Raw genomic sequence first — 6,447 nt, forward strand, 5'->3', positions numbered from 1 at the left:
TATCAAATGCTTCCTTAGGAGGGCTATCTTGTTTGGGGGTATAACTCCCACAACAATAGTAAGTTTTGTGTTGAAATATGGAATATAATCAAGGTAAAGAGAAAATGAAGTGAAATTCATCAGTTATACAGTTGGGGTGTGGGGCGGGGGCCTGGGGTATACTGGGGATTTTGGTGGTGGAATGTGGGCACTGGTGAAGGGATGGTGTTTGAATACGGTATAACTGAGACATAAACCTGAGAACTTTGTAACTTTCCACATGGCGATAAAATAAAAAAAATAAAAATAAAAAAAAAGAAGTGAGTCACTAAAACCACCACCTATACAGAGAAGTGCAGTTAATCTTCACTTTGTCAATGGATGAGAGTGGAAGATGGAGAACTTCCTAAACTCATGGCTTGTGATATTCCTAAAACTATCATTGATATATTTCATTCAATATTTCATTTCAGGTGATAGAAATTCATTTGTACACGTGCTATTGTATTCCTTTTCTTCATATTTCACAGCTTATTGAGAAGTGGTACCATAATTAAATTGGATCTCCCATGAAGAAAATGCAGTTATTAAGTAAAAGGCAAAATGTTAACTAACTCAGCATAAGTTCCAGATAAGTTGAAAAAGCATGAATTTAAAGAAAACATTTTCAGTATGAGATAATGTGTTTAACAATTATCAGGCAGTTATTTAGTTCGTTATGATTGGTTTATGAAATGGTACAGCACCACACTGTATCTCAGTATCAACAAGATTCTTCACACGAGAGTTGTGAAATTCTTGCGGACAGCATAGCGAGGCTGCCAGACCGGTAGTTTATTAGAAAGTTCTCAACCCATTAAATATATATGTCAGATACTTAAGATGTATTAGGTAAGTTGTTTTTTGATAAGTTCTCTGGCCTACTCTATTATTTATTTTCTCCAGTAATTTAATAGGATAGAGGAAATGCAATAAAATTCACAGTTCAGTGTATAAGAATAACTCAATAAATATAATAATATTCCTCATTTGAAAGTAAAAAATTAAATATTCCCTGTTCTCGAACTGCAATATTAAAAAAATATTTCTCATTATCTTAGGTACCTGAAAACTAAAAATTATTATGTGGGGCCAGTGAAGGTACAGGAGTTGCATGCATGCTGCCAACTTTGCTTAATTCCCAGCACTAAATATGGTTCCCAGGGCACTACCAGGAATGTGCTCTGAGCTCAGAGCCAGGAATAAGTCCTGAGCATTGATAGGTGTGACCTATAATTCTCTCTGCATTACCCTCTCAAAAAAGATCCCCCAATGAACAAAGCAAGAATAATGTTTCTATAAATAAATAAATTAATTAATGGTTTCATTCATTGATTTGATTATGGATAGAAATCTTCTTTCCTTTTGCACCTTTTCTCTCCTTTTCTCTCCTTTTCTCTCCTTTTCTCTCCTTTTCTCTCCTTTCCTCTCCTTCCCTTCCCTTCCCTTCCCTTTTTCCTTTCCTTTCCTTTCCTTTCCTTTCCTTTCCTTTCCTTTCCTTTCCTTTCCTTTCCTTTCCTTTCCTTTCCTTTCCTTTCCTTTCCTTTCCTTTCCTTTCCTTTCCTTTCCTTTCCTTTCCTTTCCTTTCCTTTATCCTTTCCTTTCCTTTCCTTTTTCCTTTCCTTTCCTTTTTCCTTTCCTTCCCTTTCCTTCCCTTTCCTTTCCTTTCCTTTCCTTTCCTTTCCTTTCCTTTCCTTTCCTTTCCTTTCCTTTCCTTTCCTTTCCTTTCCTTTCCTTTCCTTTCCTTTCCTTTCCTTTCCTTTCCTTTCCTTTCCTTTCCTTTCCTTTCCTTTCCTTTCTTCTTTTCTTTTCTTTTCTTTTCTTTTCTTTTCTTTTCTTTTCTTTTCTTTTCTTTTCTTTTTTCTTTTCTCTTCTGAACCACACCTGATGATACTCTAGGGTTACGCCTAACTCAAGAATCAATCCTGGTGGATTGTGGGAATCATATGGAATGTTGAGATCAAACCTGGTTTGGCCATTTGCATGGCAAGCACCTAATGTGATATACTCTCTTCCAGCCCCAGAAATACTACTCAGGGCAATACATTCAACCAAACATTCTGTTTCTCTATATTTAATGTTGTTTCTGCAAATTAAAAGAAATAGCTAATAGATACTAGTTTTTCCAGCAAATAAAACCTGCTATCTGCCTACATAGCTTTGTATTAGAGTAAAAGACATACTGATGATTTCTAATGATGAAAAAAACCATAAAAAGGAAATTGTGAATGATAAAATAAATATTGTTATCACACAAGCAGAATGGAACTAGGCTTAAAGACAATTCATTAAATATTTGTGAGCAATTTTTATCTTGGAGAGCCTAAAAAAAGTTTATGCATTACATGTCTCATAAGATACACACATACACATATGTTTGAACAGGTATGTGTGTGTGTGTAACCTTGGGGATCAAACAGAGACCCTTAACAGGCAAGACACAAGATTTATGACTGAAGCTCATTCTAATCCCAAAAATATACCTTTATTAGGAAGGACCTCACGCTCACATACCTCTATCAATTAAATGTTATAACGTTTCTTGTCCTTGAAAGCCAGGAAATAAGTGTAAACATACAGAATATACTTTATGCATAATAAGATTTCTAATTGATTCCTTTAAAGCTCTGACTATAATTACACTTCTTTTTACATTACAAGTCAAACCTTGTGAATTTCCAAACATAACACATGGATTCCTAGATGACACCTACAATCCAGAGTTTCCAGTACCTGTAGGAAAAGGGTACTACTATAGCTGTTATGAAAATTTTGTGACGCATTCGAAACACACCTGGGAATACATCAAGTGCACACAAACAGGATGGAAGCCAGAAGGGTCTTGCCAGAGTGAGTAAATGTTGTTTTGACTGTGTTTGTCGCAATAAGACAAAGAGATGAGATTTGACGGGGATGGGAGTGGAGACCCTCTCCCAGCAGTGTTGGGGGCTACACGGGCTATCAAAGGTTATGTAGGATCAGGGATGCAACCCAGAACCCAGTACATTCCAGGCCTGCATTACAACTCTTTCAACCTTTTCCCCACATCCCAGAGATGAAGAGGCAAAGTAGGTCTTTGTACCAGGATTGTTTCTTCATGGAAAATTATCTAGAAATATCAATGGAAAATTTATAACTAATATACACATATTTTAACTACAAAAAGTAAAGATAAATAATAGTGAAAATTAATTTGTCTTAAAAAAGACTAATTGGTAAGGGGCTGGAGTGATAGCACAGCGGGTAGTGCGTTTGCCTTGCAAGCGGCTGACCCGGGTTCAATTCCCAGCATCCCACATGGTCCCGTGAGCACCGCCAGGAGTAGTTCCTGACTGCAAAGGCAGGAGTAACCCCTGTGCATCGCCAGGTGTGACTCAAAAAGCCAAAACAAATTATTGTATAGTAAGAAACATTAGATATTCTCTACGCTTATGCATACTGAGCTGACACCGATTTAAAATTACTAAACTTTCATTTTTCATTTTAATAATCATTGGGAAAATGCCTCTTCAATTATTTGGAAAATGGAAAGGGGTCATGGAGATCATACACATATTTCCAAGGTGAATCGATGATACCTCAGTGCAATAGTGGCTTTAGTCTTCCAAATGGGGAGACAGTCATGACATGTACAGAGAATGGCTGGTCCCCACCTCCCAAATGCGTCCGAATCAGTAAGTAAAGGAGTCTGAGCCACCAGTTTACATTTATTTTTATGTTTTTAAATTAATTTGTATCAATTGCACATAGTTCATATGTGTAATTGATACTGTCTTATTTTTATGCTTATAAAACTTCCTTGGGCAGGAGCGATAACACAGCAGGTAGGGCGTTTACCTTGCACGCAACCAACCCAAGTTCAATTCCTCCGCCTCTCTTGGATAGTCCAGCAAGCTACCGAGTGTATTTTGCCTGCAAGGCAGAGTTTGGCAAGCTACCTGTGGCATATTCAATATGCCAAAAACAGTAACGAGTCTTACAATGGAGATGGTACTGGTGCCCACTTGAGCAAATAAAAGAACAACGAGATGACAGTGATACAGTGATAGAACTTTTTTAATTTTAAACTTTTGTTTCATTTTTATACTTAGGTTTTATTTTTCTGCTCATATACCTTTCTTACTTTAAACTTATGTTTTCTGTGTATGAGTGGATAGCACACATATTTCTTGATAAGTATGTGTCAAGAATGCAGCAAAATAGAAAAATACATTGAAATCTGTAGGAAAGACTCAGATAAGCAAGATGGCAGGATAGGAATGACTTCTGCAAATGACCCACATGCTGACAATCACCTTGATGACTATCATTGTGGGATTCAGAGACTCTAGCAGAAATATTTTCACACAGTTGCTGAAAACTGATTCTGGCATTCCAAAAAGAGGCTCAAACATCACTAATGGATCTTACTAACCAGTTTTCTGAGCTTCTGGAATCCTCATTTCCAAGACTCATTAAAACCCTTGCCTGTTGATTCTTTTCACTCATGGATCCACCTACTTTCCTGCACAACTGACTCAACCCAATCCTCATGCCATGATCTGTCCCATTTTTCACTGTAAAAGCCAAGCATTTGTAGATGTCTAATGTTTGCACCCAAAGAGCCAACTCTCAGTCCTCTGGGAAGGAAGAAGGAAGACAGCATTCAGCATTGATCTTGAGAAAGCAAAGAGGGTGCCACCTATAGGTGGGTTGGTTCTGCAAGTGTGAGGGAAGACTTACTTTCCTTTTTTTATTTATTCCTTTTTTAAAAATTTATTTATTTTTATTGACTCAACATGTGGAAAGTTACAAAGCTTTCAGTCTTAGGTCTCAGTTACACAATGCTCAAACACCTACCCCTTCACCAGTGCACATATTCCACCACCAAGAACCACAGTAAATCTCCATCCCCATCCCCTCCCCCCGCACGCCCCCTACCCGGGAAGACTTACTTTCACGTAACTTCTCCAAACAGGGTAAAAGACATGTAGAGTAGGAGGATTCGTAAACGGAATCTCATAAGAAGTCTTAGAAATCCTAGTTTGGCTTATAGGATTTATTTCTCTCTGTAAGACTGTAAGTAAACTCTGTATAAGAAAACACAAAATCGATTCTAGGTACTTGATTTTCATAGGTACTATCATGAAAGTGATTGTTTTTTAATATCTCTTTCTTCTCTTTCATAATTTGTAGATTATGCAGCTGTTAGGATAGATGAACTCATGAAATTTGCTTATAAGTGATTGGTGATGGATAGTATCATGCTAAGTAGAATGAGTCAGAAAGGGAGGGACAGACATAGAATGATTGTACACATTTATGGAAAACAAAATAACATAACATGAGACGGACACCCAAGGACAGTAGACACAAGGACCAGGAAGATTGGGGGAAAAGGCAAGCTGGAATAGAGAAGGAATCACTAAGTCAATGAGCGTTGAAGGGATCATTTGGAATGGGATACATATGCTGAAAGTAGATAAAGGACAAAACGTGATATCCTCTCAATATCTACATTGTATACCATGAAGCCCCAAATTAGAGAGAGAGTATGGGGGAAATTGTCTGCCACAGAGGCAGGGCGAGTTTGGAAAAATTCAGAAGGGTATACAGGGAACATTGATGGTGAAGAATGTGCACTGTTGGAAGGATAGATGTTTGATCATTGTATGACTGAAACTCGAACATGAAAGCTTTGGAATCGTATCTCACTGTGATTCAATTAAAAAAATTGAAATCCCTCCCCATGAAATCATACAGTTTGTTTTTATGTGGATAGATCTTGAGTATTGTGCTCATTGTACTTAGTAATGGGAGAAGGGAAGAGAGAATGATCTCTCTCATCTGCAGGATATAAACAAATATAGTAGGGAAGTAACACATGCATTCTCTAAGCTTTTTTAAAAAATATTTCGCATGTGAAAGAATTTATTCTTGAAGACTATATGCATGAAATTCAGCTATGAATTACATTTTTAACTCATGCCTTAATTCATCTTTTTAAATAAAAGAATTCCCACTGTGTAAGTCCTCCTGCTGACTTATTCTAGTCAACACAGTTTCATCACAGAATTCTCTATCTCAGGGCTGGAGCAATAGCACAGCCGGTAGGGCATTTTCCTTGCACGCGTCCGACCCAGGTTCGATTCCCAGAATCCATACGGTCCCCTGAGCACCACCAAGGGAAATTCCTGAGTGCAGAGTCAGGAGTAACCCCTGTGCAGTGCGGGATGTGACTCAAAAAGAAAAAAAAATTTGAAATCTCTATCTCATATGTGTGATATGAAGAAACCTTATAGGTAAAATATCAAATGGCCAAAGTCAAAAGAGAGGAAGGACAGATGTGGTCTTCAGTAGGAAGATTGTCACTGGGGTAGGGATAAGTGGTATAAACTAGAGAAGGGAGCGCTAGGACAATAGATAGGTGGAAAATGCCAGCCGCAGAGG

This window comes from Sorex araneus, chromosome 7 (genome assembly GCF_027595985.1).
Source record: "Sorex araneus isolate mSorAra2 chromosome 7, mSorAra2.pri, whole genome shotgun sequence".
In the NCBI taxonomy this organism is placed as follows: Eukaryota; Metazoa; Chordata; class Mammalia; order Eulipotyphla; family Soricidae; genus Sorex; species Sorex araneus.